General features: G+C 36.7%; 1 protein-coding gene across 1 annotated transcript in view; it reads left to right on the top strand.

The window, feature by feature from the left end:
* Positions 1-13602, top strand: part of Negr1 (neuronal growth regulator 1) — a 661063-nt gene that overhangs the window by 144941 nt on the left and 502520 nt on the right. The window lies entirely within an intron of this gene.

Genomic DNA, 13602 nt, shown 5'->3' with positions numbered 1-13602 from the left:
ATTATGGAATAAGCATTCTCTGCATTATCCATCATGGAAGCTTGTGCTTTTTAGCGAGAAAAAAAACTAAATTGTGAATAACTATATTTCTCTTGTTTTTGCCCTGTCTGATCTCAGCTACAGAACTCTCTTTGATGAAGGTCAGCTGTTGGCATCCTAGTAACAATTATTGTCATCCTGCAGGATTCAATGGCAAGGTCCTGGCAAACAGACTGAGTCTTTGGGTCTTTTGTGCATAGGTACATTTGGATATTGCACAGGCCCTCCACCCACTTCTCCTACCCATCTCATTCTGCCCCTTCTCTTATTCCTTCCCCTCATTCCCCCTCTTTCTTTGTTGGGTGTTTCTGAGACAGGGTCTTGCTGTCTAGCCTAGTGTGTTCTGGAACTCACTTTGTATTCCAGAATAGCATCAACTCCTGAGTATCCTCTCAAGCAATGGGCTTACAAGCGTAACTCTCCATGTCTGTGTCACAAACATCTTCTTAATACTATGTGAGTCAGTTGTTTGGAGAAATCATTGCCCATTTTACATTTCTAATTTTTGGTAGAATTTGAAACCTAATTGCTGTTGGTCTTCTAGCCAACCCAACCTTAATTTACAATTTCACCAATCCCACAATGAAACCGGCCTCAAAATGTGATACTAATCATTTTATATTTAAGAAATTAGGATAATCTTCATAGCGTATATCCCTGAGGTTACAGATAATTCAGTGTTTCTTATCTCAACCAAATTTAAAATTAATCACTTGGCTAATTAGCTACATATATTTAATAGTCCATAATTTAATCATGTGTCTCTGGGGCAGGGTATTATTTAAATCACTCAAAGTAGGCACAGGTAGAAACTAATGAGAATTATAGAAAAGAATATCTGGAAAAGTAAGAGGGGTGTGTGAAAATTTTACACATTATTGTTGATGGATATGGAATTAAGAGCTAAGAACATGTAGTTTGAGTTTGAAGTCAAAGCAGTTCTCATTAAGGAATTAACTTTGTTGTTCCACCGAAATCATACACTAAGATTTGTATTGCTCAGTTATTGCTATTTTTCCTGAAAATGACCTCTGACACCTTTATAACAAGTAAACTTGTATCTAAATACAGTAATAATAGTACTACCAATAAATACTATTCACCTAAAAATCTGTGAATATGTGCACACACTCATGACTTGCCAACTAACCATGACATGCTATTTAGTAGCATGTACAATGTTTATTTAAAACATTTAAAATATTTAAATACATTTTATTTAAAACATATTATGATAATAATAAACTTATCTGATGTAAACTTTTTTGTGTGTGTTATCATTTTGCACAATCATCTGAAAAGCTGTCATAAATGCACTTCGTCTGCGTGGGATTAAGCCAGAGGATGTATAGCAATAGTCCACCCCAGTGAGGAAGCTGTCATTGAGGGGTAAGGACAACACTGTGGGCTCATGGAGTCTTAAGAATGTTGCACTGTGGCCTAGAGTGGGACATATTGAGGACAGAGACACAGAAGCAATCCTTGCATTGTAATTGCTAAAATAAAGAAGGACAAAACTATGTTTATTCAATCTGGTTCAATAGTTTATTATGATCTTTATTGTAGGTTTTTTTAAGGAAATGTACAGAATCTGTCATTCTGTAAATTTTTTTGCTTGACTTTCAATCCATATGAACTATGCTAACCATAATTAATAGCATAGGGGACACTAGCACTTTTGATTTGTTTCTATAATACAGAAATATTGAACCTAAAAATTCAAATCATGTAATATTGATATTTCAATTGATTTTACTTTATTTTTAACACTGAAATACATACATAGTTGTTCTGCATTGGGGGTGAGCTGTATGGTAGAGAAGCAATGGCCACTCTTCTCAAAGAAGTTCTCCCACAATCCCCCAGTCCATTGTGGAAACCTGTGTTTCTACCCTCAGTTCACTTGTTTGATTTTAATGGCATGCCTCTTGTCTGTGAGGGAGGTTAGGTTTGAAGTTAATGTCAAATTTTGTCAAGAAAACATTAGGAAACCATATGATAACATGTGAGTGTAACAAGTTCCTGAGAATTGCATTTCCTGCACTTTGATTCTTCAGTTATATTGTTTTTCCTATATTGTATTTGTCTGATATAAGTTCCTGCATCCATTTCTCTCTGAGGTTAACCCAGGTAGGAGTTTCATTGAGAACATGAAACGCTAACATAATAGATGTGAGGTTTCTTTGCTCTGGATTTTCCTTTGGTATGTCCTCAGATGAGAAGGTTGCATGTGTTTGTGTGTGCATGCATGCATTTGTGTAGATGTCTGCTCATGCTAATACCAGACACTAAGCCTAGATGTACTGTTCCATTTCCCTCTCTGCACCATTGTGTTTTCATCGTTGTCATCTTGTTAGGAATGTGTCAGTGTGCATGCTGATCACCCCCACTTTCCAAGGAAGACTATTTTATAATTTACTTTCCTTCTCTTCCCTTGACTCCCCACCCCCATTCTGTGCAGTGATAGGTTCTGTACAGGTGCCTCAGAAGACAGTCATCTGTACCCTGGAATATGGGCTCAATGGTGAACACAGTGAAACCTTCTATTTTTTGTGATTTTTTTTAAACAATGATTTTCTGTTTGATGAAAGGAACCATAGTAGGGATTTAAAGATATTTATTCATCAATACAAGTCACATAGTTCAAATGTTTCATGTTTAATTTTTAAGCCATTAAGAACTGCATCAAAAAATACAGAAGCATCTCTTCTTATCTAAAAGAAAAATTTAGGATTCATCTCAATATAATAGAAGATCACAGGGGTATACAGTGTGGCCATTTCTCTTGCATTATTCTAAATGTAAAAGAAAATTGGGCAGAACAAGTTTTGATTATTTCTGTAATAGCTCCCAGGTGACCTATCTAACTTATATCTGTATTGGCTTAATACTAGACATGAAATACATATTTATTACAATATTTGATTCTGTTATGTTTTCAAGTCTTCAGGAAAATCTTATACTTTTCTGGAGTACTTCCTTCCTTTTTTATTTCTTTCTTTCTCCCTCCTGTCTTTTTAGCTTAGACTTTGAAATAGGAGACCTTGATACTCATATCTGATACTGGTTTAAACACTAAAAAGTCACCTAGCATATTGTTTTTATATGAATTCTAATCACTGGGACAGCGACTTAATTGGTGGATTTCTGCTCTCACTGACACAATGATTAGGTAAAAATTCTGCAGTCTAGAAATGGCAGTGTGAAGTTATTTGTGAATCTTAACTCTGATAATGAACAAATTAATGTCACACAGAAATCAGTTATAATCTCAAATATGGTAATGAATGACATATTGTAATTTATGTACATTTAGTTCTAAATATATATCATTCAGTGTAGGAAGATTGTCTCTGTGTATATATACCATGAACTTGCACATATTAGGATATGTGTATATGTGCACAATTGTGTACACAAATGTGTGTACGTGTACTTGTTCATGTGTACCTTCTACAAAAACTGTTTGTGCATTATAACGAGATTTCACTTTAAAGATCAAAATTCCCCAGATGTAGAGATGGTCCTGCCCTCAGCTTTTGGGCGGCTGGGGAAGATTTGTTGAAGCCAGGCTGGGTTGTATTACAAGACTCTGTCTCCAAAACAAAAACAAACAATTTATAATGGATAGAGATGTCAGGATTATATTATTAGAACCAGACCATGTAACTTTGAGCTAATGAGCAATTCATCTTTTCACCAGGGCAGGTGTCTGCCCCATATCTGTACCCAGCTGTGGTTATTTGAAATCATTGGCCACATCAGAACTATAGATAAAGACTTAAGAGAACTGCCACTTTATCTTAATTTCTAAGGACCGCGCACCATTCAGATCATTTCCATTTCTTTGCTTTGTACTCAGCTTGAGAAAGAATGGTTTTAAAATTATTTTCTCAGTATGAGTGAGGAAGATTTACCCCGAGGTGATAGGCGCTTTGATTTATTTTTTTCTTCACAACAGTTTAGTAGTGATTTTATGTGGAGAAAGGAGAACTGAAATCGCGTGCTGCCACCAGCATTAGTTCTGCTCCCCGGGGCCTCACTCCATCCTCTCTGTCCTGCCTCTCTGTGCAGACACAGAGAATGCATATCGGTGTCCAGTGTGACTGCTCCAACTGCAGACACTCTGGGACTGTGAACAACAACAGCAAAGAAGATATGAGAAAAGTAGTACACTTTTCCTTTGGTTCATCGTGTCTGGATGTTGAATACCAGCTTTGCCTAGCTCTCATGGACCAGGATTTGTTGTGTCATGTGTTAGGCTTGATTTCCAAAGAAAAGGAATAAATATGGTCTATCTATTGTCTGTATATCAACTGTCTATCAATCACCTGTCTGTCTGTCTGTCTGTCTGTTTGTCTGTATCTATCTATCTATCTATCTATCTATCTATCTATCTATCTATCTATCGTTTTCTTTCTATCATCCATGTATCATGTTTATCATCTATCACTTCTCAAGCTATTTTCAATCTATCTACCTATCATCAATCCATCTATCAACCTACATAATATATATCAATCATCTATTATCCATTGATTGTCTGTCATATATTTACATGCATATCCTGTAAATATGAATATATGTATATGTTCTGTGTACATTTATGAATGATGGAATATTTATGCAATTATTATAATTTATTGGGTTAAGAATATTATGGAAATCTGGAATAGCTACCACTGTCAATCATGTCTGAGTGTGATATGGGAGAGGAGAAAACAGGTTAAATTTCTTACTCTGTGTATTGAATGTGCTAGGACAAAATAGCATAAACTATGTATTGTAAAAACAAAGATGTTTATTTTCACAATTTTGGACACCAAAAAATAAATCCAGATTCAAGATGCCAACAGATTTTTAATCTGGTGAGAACCTGTTTTCTATTTTGCCATGTTTCTCCTCTTTAGTTGGAAGAGGCTGCCTAGTTTCTGGTGTCTTCTAGAAGGACTCGGTCATATAATGAGACCTTATGACCTCCCAATAGTTTCTTCTTCCACCTTATACTTTCAGATTGGGGTTAAATTTTATTGTAAGAGTTATGAGACTATAAATATCCAATCCATTTCATATTGATACCACTAGTTGCAAGAAATGATAAGAAATATGGACTAAATTTCAAATTTCGGAGGTAGAGTTCCTAGGAAAAGGAGCGACATGGAAGAGGGAAGGCGGTTTCTCTGACGGACAGTAGAGGAAAGGCAGGCCTGAGTTTGGAAAATCAAATCATCATTACAAAATAGGGGGCTGTGAACCATTTCCTAAAAGTCTAGGGACTTGTACAGAATGCACACAGGCTGTTAGACCTTCAAATATCTCAATGTGTAAGTAGACAAAAGACTCTCTTTAATGGGAATGGGTAAAAAGCTAGAAAAAGCAGTGTGGGGAAGTGGGATGTGTAACCGTTGTGGGGAACAGCAAGAGAGTCTTTTCCTTGGCTGCAGCCTGTCTTCTGGAGGACGCTGTGTAGGGCTGTGTGCTGGTGAGGGTTAGTTAACCATTCTGCTAACCATTGTAAGGGAAGAGATAGGAGTGTGTGGAATCTGTCCTGGCCTTAATAGAGGGAAATGAATGGTCATTCAGGATTCCATCAGATAGGGAAGAAGGTTTCTCCTCAGATCACAGAACAGCCCAAATTAGGAAGTGATTTCACCAGCTCCCTCTTCACTGGGATCATGGGGCTTGGGTAAGCAGACACCTTGTCACTGGGCTCAGTTCTGGAACACTAAGGTAGAGTGATTTAGATGTGCTTGGACAGGGATGGTCCCACTAGACAGACTTCTGTCAAATCATTTATCATGAACAATACCTCAATAATGTAGATCAGGGCCCCTTGCAAAGAGTGTTAATTAAGTCACCTTATGAGAGGCCTGAAGTTACCAATGCAGTAGGGACTCCTTGGGTTATACAGGTTTAGTGGTCCCCAAAGAAGAAGAATCAGCCAAGAAGTCTACAGACTGGAATTTAGTCAAAAGGCTCCATCCTCCATGGTGCTGTTTGGGAGTGAAGGACATTTCCTTCTTTCTGTCTCCATCTTTCTGTTTACACTTTCATTCTAGAGTTACTCTCCAGTGTGGTACAGTATTTGTCATGCCTGTGGTCCACCAAGCAAATTGCTTTATCTCCTTAACAAGAGAGGGCCCTTCCTTCTTACCATACCAATTGCCTTATCTCCTTAACAAGAGAGGGCCCTTCCTTCTTACCTTATGATTTCTATTCTCTAGATATTTATAGGGGTTCTCTTTCTCTCAGAGAGAAAGATGTAAATAAAAATGTTCTTTGTACTTTGGACCCAGTCCATAAAATTTTGGACCTATGTGTGTTATCAAGGAAGGGAGAGTAGATGAATAGTGGGGGCTGCTGCTTATGACTTTTCCACCCCAAATCAACATAGACATCTATGGATGGGTGACTCTTTCAGCTGCTCGTATGTTTTGTAGCTCTTTTTGCTTCTAAGGTTACTCTTGCTTAAATTATATAACCAGTTAAATAAAAAATAATGTCATATACTTGAGGCATATAATCTAGCATTAAGCAAGTGTGAATATTTGACAGTTAGTGTATTTTCATAGCCACTCCAGGATAATAACTTTGTCTACAATGTTCTCTGTTTATCCTTTAAAATAAGTCACTTTAATTCTTTATAGTTATCACACGTACAAGTGATAATGATAATGAATAGGTGAGTGAATAAGTAATAATAATGAGTAATAAAAAACAAGAGTTCATGAAAATAAAGGTTCACAAACCCAATATCAGGAAAGCCATGTAACATCATCCAAAATCTAGCACGCTGACCCCATCTTGGCCTCTTGCTCTCTCTGATAGTCACTGGGAACTGTCACACTTGTTCACGCAGCTGACGGGATTAGCACGAAGAGGAGGGGTGCTGCACAGAACACACCGCCGTGCTCCCATCTTCCTAGGGCTGAACAGAGATAGATGGTTACAAGTACTAGGCATGCCTTTAGCCTCTGTGTAAAGGACTGGGGTGGTCCCCACTCATGTTCATCCCTCCAGATGGTCAGCATCATAAAAATCTGGATGAAAATTAGGATATGCAGATGATCTATACAAGGTTCACAGCTTGACACTGCTAAAGTAATTTCAGAAATCATGCCTGAAGCTCAGAGGTTTTTTTTATTGTTTTGAAACAGAGAAAAGCTAGTCTACTACACATTTTCTTTAGTTCCAGTAAATATTCTTCGTGATTTCCCTGCACAATGCTTAGCAGGCTATTATTGGAAGCTTTTGTTCTTGAAATTATGTTATAATTATATCATCTCTCCCTTCTGATTCTTTTGTCCAAACCCTCTCCTACGACCTTCTTTTTCATTAATCACTATTGCTTGCATATATGTATGTCTGTCCCATATACTTCCAAATGTGACCTGCTCAATCTGTTTAATGCTATTCATATATTTGTCTTCAGGGTTGAACATTTGGTATTGGACAGCCAATTAGTAGTGTCTTCTATGGGGAACCGTTTAGTTCAGTCTCAGAATTCCCTAATTCCTGTTGTTCTTTGTATCAGGTTTAGGCTCCATGGGCTTTTCCACATCCACTTTGTCATATCTCTTATTATCTTTGTCCAGCTCAGGTTTCGTAGTCATGTTGGTGAGACATCAGGGGTGTAGCCTTTGAAATTACTAGGAACCACAGCCTCACACCAAATGACCTGATCCTTTGGCTCTTAAACTGTTTTCCTTCTCTTCTGCTGTGTTCTCTGAGCCTTAGGTGCAGGAGAATGGAAGATGTGTCTGGCAGAATTTAAATGAACACAGTCTACTTCACCTAAACCACTTGTCTGAATTAGGTGTGCTATAGGCAGACAGCTAGAACAAAGCTTCCCTATAAATCCATGAAAACTCATTTGCTGCCTAGATGCTGCTTCTGCTTCATCTGTTATCATCTAGTCTCTAATATGCAAAACTAAAAGCTTGTTAAGTGTTCCTGTGACTGTATGGTTGCCTAAAATATGATAATAATTTCAAGAATATCCAGAGTTTTAATGTAATTCATAGAAAAAATATTAACATGCTTAGTGGTTTGGGATTATACTTAGGGATAGAATCAACTTCAACATTTTAAGTTGAAGTTCATTTGCATTTTTGTCCTCAAAGGTAAACATATGAATGTCAGACAAAATATATGTTTTAGCTACATGACTGGAAATAATAAACTCTCACCTAAATTAGAAGCATTAAGAGGACTGATGGCTATCACCAATTCTCATTTTGACAGAATCTAGACATGGCCAGGAGACAGGCCTGCAGGCACACATGGGAGTGATTATTTAGATTAAAGTTAGCCTCTGCTGCTTGTATAGAATTATCTCTTGAAGTTTCGTTTTAATTAAAAAATAATTATAGCATTTTCCTCCTTCCAACCCCTCCCTTGTCCTCTTCCCCCATACCCCCACTCTCTCTCAAATTGATAAATGCATGCTGTTTTCCACATTCTCTTTCTTTCTGCGTGTGTGTGTGTGTGTGTGTGTGTGTGTGTGTGAGAGAGAGAGAGAGAGAGAGAGAGAGAGAGAGAGAGAGAGAGAGAGACATTATATTGAGTAGGCTAACTAAAGATGGGTGGGGTCATTTTTTGGGTGGGAATCCTGGACTTTATAAAAGGCAGAGAGGACCACTGAGCACCAGCATTCCTCATTCTCCACTTCTTGACTGTGGATGCCCTATGACCAGCTGCTCCAAGCTCCTGCCACCTTGACCTCCTTGCTATAACGGGCTGCATTCTTGGCCTGTAAGGTTAAATAAGCTGTTTCTCCCTTGAGTTGTTTTTATCAGATTATTTTCTTCCAGAAACAGGAAGACTTCCATGGAAATTATAAATAAATTAATTTAGAATTAAATATTGTAAACGCCAAAATGGAGAAATCTTATTTGTTGAATTTTATAATATTTGAATATTAATCTCTCTTGTAAATTGCATAGTACATAAGAGGCTAGCTTCAGATCTTTAGATGTGAGTAGAGTCCTCAACCCTTATCAAGAAAACTTCCTTTTGGAAAATATGGAGATCGTTACATAAAACCACAACAAATCCAGCTGCAGAGTTTTGGAGCCCAGTCCCACAGGATACACATGAATACTCCCACATCTAACTCTCAGGGAACATTACACAAAGGGGATGCAGAAACTGTAGAACAAGAGAGTTGGGGAGTTTGGTGTGAGGTTTTATATCCTTGTAACATCAGACTCTACACCCGTACAGTCTCACCAGCATGACTGCTCAGATGTAAACTGTACGAGGATGATGCCAATTGACTTGCTTAACTGGGAGCGGGAAGAAAGTCCACAAGCTATCAACCTTACACAAAGTACTTTAGACAGCTGAGGAGTGCTGGGAGGAAGAAAAATAGTTTTCTGCAGAAGAAAACACACTAATTGCTTTTCCAATAAGGAAAAATCAACTCTAAAAACATACAGATTAACATTCTATAGACTGAGCAGGTTACAGTTAGAATTCTATTTGTACATAGAATTATATAAGTACATATATACATGTAAATAATATTTGATTATTAGGATGTGATTGATGAAAATGGGGGACATGAATTTGAAAGGAAATGAGAAGGAATTTGTGGAGGATTTGAAGGGAGAAAAGGGAAGAAGGGAAAGACGTAATTATACTATAATCATAAAAAATGTAGTTTTACCTCCTATACACAAGCCCTGAATAATTTGATATTATAGAATTAAAAAATTAAAAGTATCTTAGGAGAGCCAATAACATATGCAATAATGAATAAAATTGGTGGTTATTGTCATTCAACTGGTTTCACAAGATTTAAAGACAAAAATCTCAAATAATGAAAGTCAAAATCCTAGCTTTAACATAGGCACCAAGCTTTATATTAATGTAATGAAATACCTAAGACAATTAATTCAAAAGAAACACGGTTTCCCTAGCTTACAGCTCAAGAGATTTCATCCATGATAAGGTTCTGGCTGTAGTTAGAGACATTACCATCAAAAAATGAGGAGAACGTAGCAGATGGGGTCACCTCAGGACCAGGAACACAGGAGAATGGAATGTTGCAGGGTCTACAATTCCCCCCATGGCCATGCTCCTGGCTCCTTCTATTGAAAGGCCATAAAACCTCCTAACCCCACTATGATCCCAATCTCAGACTCAAGAGCTCTTGGGAAAAATCCAACTCCTAACAAAGACACCTTATGTGGAAAGACTTTTCCAGTTCCTTTTCCAGCACATCTTTTGCTTTCGTTTTTCTTCTTAGCTAAATAAAATGTCAACGTTTGTGTGTGTACTGGATTTTCTTTTTTTCGTGAATCAGTTATTGATGTGGATGGGAGGATGTTGAATTGGTAGGATGTGGAGTCTCTTATTATTTTAGCTGAAACAAGACAGAAGCAAAAGATAAATGCAGTTTTAGAATCATTTTGTTCTTGAAGATCACCCTTTGTAGGTTTTTTTTTTTCAGCAAAATCGCTTTGTGCTAAAGCCTCTGGACCCTTATGTCATATTTCTTGGTGTAAATTCTGAGTTGGTACTTAGAATTGTAAAGTAAAAATTGCTCTGCTCTGTCAGGCTTTGGGGGTTACTGTGCCACACTTTGTGAATATGGATGATTCTCAGAATCTTAGTTGATGGTATTTTTCTCCTTTTGTTTTCATTGAAATATGTGGTGTCTTCTGGTGTGACAGTTGGATCTAGGTGTGTTTTTATCTATTTATGCATTTGGGATACGTTGTGTGTCTTGAACTTAGGAGCTAATGATCTGCTTACCAATGAGGAAAAGATCATTATCTGGTCAAATGTTGCCTCTCCTCTCTCACTTTCTTTCTTAGGCTCCTGGATTTTGCAATCCTTTCTGCCACGTCTTTAAGCTTCTCTGTAATGTTTCCCATTGATTTCTTCTTGAGGTTCACTAAATAATTTCTTTAGATCTGTATCTTAAACTTATATAATTTTTCGTCAGCTGAATTTAATATGGTTTTGGAATATATGAAGTGCATGTTTTTTTCCTCACTTCAATAACTACAGTTCTAGACTTTAGTACTATTATCCTGAAAGAACAATGAAGTCAGACCTGCCATAGTTTCTCCATCTGGGGCCATTTCTCATGCTGTTGATGACAATGTGGACATGTGTATATGTTATATCTTCAAGCTCTGGATGCTCCTCCCAACTGCTTAACAAAAGCAGCTTCCCTAGTAATCTCACATTATGACAGTAGTACGTAAGAGACCGATTATTTACAATTACTTGTTAGAAAACACATGGAGAGTAAATTTGAGAGAATTAGAAAGAACACTTTATTGATGGAGATATTAATTTTACATCAGATGTTTAGGTTAATAACATGATTTTATATTTTGACATACATTAAGTTTTAGTTTGTAAATTTATTTTATATAGGGTTGCACTATGTGGCTCTGGCTGCCCTGTAGTTCACTGTATGGAGCAGATGGACATCGTCTTCACAGAGCTCTTTCTGATCTGCCTCTGGAGGAGACATGTTAATTTTTAATTTGCTCATAACTATGCTATAAAATAATTTTCTTTTATCCAGTATCTTCTGAAGATTGCAAATGACTGAACAAAGCAAACATACTGCAGTGTGGTTGTATGTGGTAGGTGAGAGCAATTATTTTCCTTCCTTGCAAAATCCATGAACACCAACACCAGCATCTACACATAGTTCTAGTTTGTTCTTAACTTCACAGTGGCATAGAACTTAATAAAAATACCTTATGATTTAGTGTTCCCAACTCAATATTTAGCTGTTGAGGCTTGAGCCTGTATATTTGATTACTTACAATGAAGTTTTTTTTTTTATCACATCCCAGACTCCCACCATGTAGAACAATAAAATGAAAGCACAGGAAATTGAAGTGTTAAAACAGAAAACCATATTTGAGTAAATCACTCCTGATAGCTAATATCGACAGCACTTGGAAGGAGAGTCCTGTTTGGGGAAGGGAGTTCCTCTTTGGGGAAAACTGAGGCCAAGTTCAAACAGCAGCCATCGGGAGTAAGATTTTAATTTTGCAAGTGCAAGGAAAAACACACAAGTGATAATTACAGAAGTTGATAGAGACCTTAGAAAGCTTGAAGCCAATTTAATTAATGCAATCTACTCTGTGGTATATTTAATAGGGAAAAATCTATAACTTGTGAATCAACTTTCAGAATTTATGGTATTTTGCAATGTGTATTTTTAAACCTCTGTATTTTTCCATGAAATAAAAAAGAACCTTAAAGCTATATCTGTGGCATGAGACTCCGTTTTAATTGTCACCGAATGTAGGTCATGAAATAAATGAATCATATTACTACCAAGAATTACATATGGTCATGAAAAATTAGCAAGACTGTATTTTGAATGGGATGAAAAATAAAGAGAAAGGTGCTTGAACTCCCATCTTGGTTTTGAAATCCTGTCTAGAGAGAGAATAGTTGGTCAAAACTGCTGAGGTAAATGTGGAAAGATACACATTTAAGTCTGACGTGCCTGGATTTTTCTGGTCCATGTATTCCCCCAGAATTCCAGATTATCAAAGACATGTTCTATAGCAGTTTCATCATCACTACAGTGGGTCAGATGCAGGCAAGGTGTTTACCTAAAACAAGAGGAAGCCATGTTCCCCGTGAAGATGTGTGCACCAAACATTTTGTGATGACTATAATGTTGAGAATGATATAATTACTGATTGCAATTATATCCATGCCAATAATGCAAAAGCACCTATCAGTTATTTATTCCTGTGCTGAGGAAATGCACAGGTTAACAGGTCTATGGAAATGAAACGTTTTAAGAACAGTTTTTCCCTTCAGATGTGAAGTCTAATCAAATCCACCAAGCTGATATTACTATGCATCACTGACTATGTTTTTTGTTAGAATGGACAACAAAATTGACAAGTTAGAGCTAAGATGAGGAAAAATCACTGGGTGTAACACCTTAGTTCATGTAGGATCTGCAGCTGGTAAATCAATGGTAAATTGTCGCACCTTATCTTCAAAATTTTATAAGTTGAGTAAGTTGTAATTTTTAAAATTGGAGTTGACATCTAAGCAAGTTTTTTTTCATGCAGTAAGAAATGATCATGCTGTTAAAATATTGTTTTGTCTTCTGATTGATGGCAGAGGTTCCGTGAGATGAATCTCATCTTTTCATGGAATCAAAATGTAGTTCACAATGTGAACCTTTTACAGAAGTCTCCTGGAAAAACTTAGTTCCTTGAAAATTAGTCTTCCAAGTTCCCTGGAAAATATTACTATCATTATCATCATCATTATTATTATTATTAGTAGTAGTAGTAGTAGAGTATTTTCTACTTATTCTAAACAATTTCCTGTATACTACAATTATTTTTACATTAATTTTATTAGTTCTTTGAGATGTCCATCCATCTCTTTCCAGATTTCCCCCACTACCTAAACACTGAACTTTATGTCTATGATTTTTTGTTCTTTCTATTTTTGTTTTAGTTTTGCCCCAATATTCTCAGGTTTGTGGTCTTTCCACTGGAGAGTGATTAATATATCAGAGCCATATTCTTAGGAAAAATACTGTCTCTCCTT

The sequence above is a fragment of the Alexandromys fortis genome, unplaced genomic scaffold, assembly GCF_014885135.2.
Source record: "Alexandromys fortis isolate MF-2015 unplaced genomic scaffold, M_Fortis_MF-2015_v1.1 scaffold_68, whole genome shotgun sequence".
Classification (NCBI taxonomy): Eukaryota; Metazoa; Chordata; class Mammalia; order Rodentia; family Cricetidae; genus Alexandromys; species Alexandromys fortis.
The sequence above is the reverse complement of the archived record's forward strand: the minus strand, read 5'-3'. Positions and strand labels throughout refer to the sequence as shown.